Consider the following 547-nt stretch of genomic DNA (forward strand, 5'->3'; position numbering starts at 1 on the left):
AGAGAGAGAGAGAGAGAGAGAGAGAGAGAGGAAGAGAGAGAGAGAGAGAGCAACAAGTTATAAAGAGGAAGGAATATGGGACGGAGTGAGAATGAGGGTAGGGAGAGGAACATAAATCGAAACAAAGAAGTTGAAAGCAAAATATAGGGCATTGTGTGTGTTGTTGGTTAAGAAGCTCGCTTTGCAACCACGTAGTTTCGGGTTCATTTCCCCTGCGCGGCATCCAATGGACAGGTGTCTTCAGGCTGACTAATGCGTGTGAATGAATTTGATAGAAGTAAATCGTGTGGAGGCCCGATCGATATATATATATATATAAACGCCGGTGTTAAAACGGGGGTAGCTGATGAAGGAAAATGTTCTCTATGTGGCTTGTGTGTTTTCTGTACTCTGGTTATTATTATTTTCTTGTCTACGTTTTGTTTGCAATGTCCTGTACCCAGATATGCACCTATATATACAGGTAGACGTAGGTATACACATACCTGTACGTATATATGCATATACTCATTTATTATTTGTTTTATATATATATATATATATATAT

This window comes from Octopus bimaculoides, chromosome 24 (assembly GCF_001194135.2).
Source record: "Octopus bimaculoides isolate UCB-OBI-ISO-001 chromosome 24, ASM119413v2, whole genome shotgun sequence".
Lineage (NCBI taxonomy): Eukaryota > Metazoa > Mollusca > Cephalopoda > Octopoda > Octopodidae > Octopus > Octopus bimaculoides.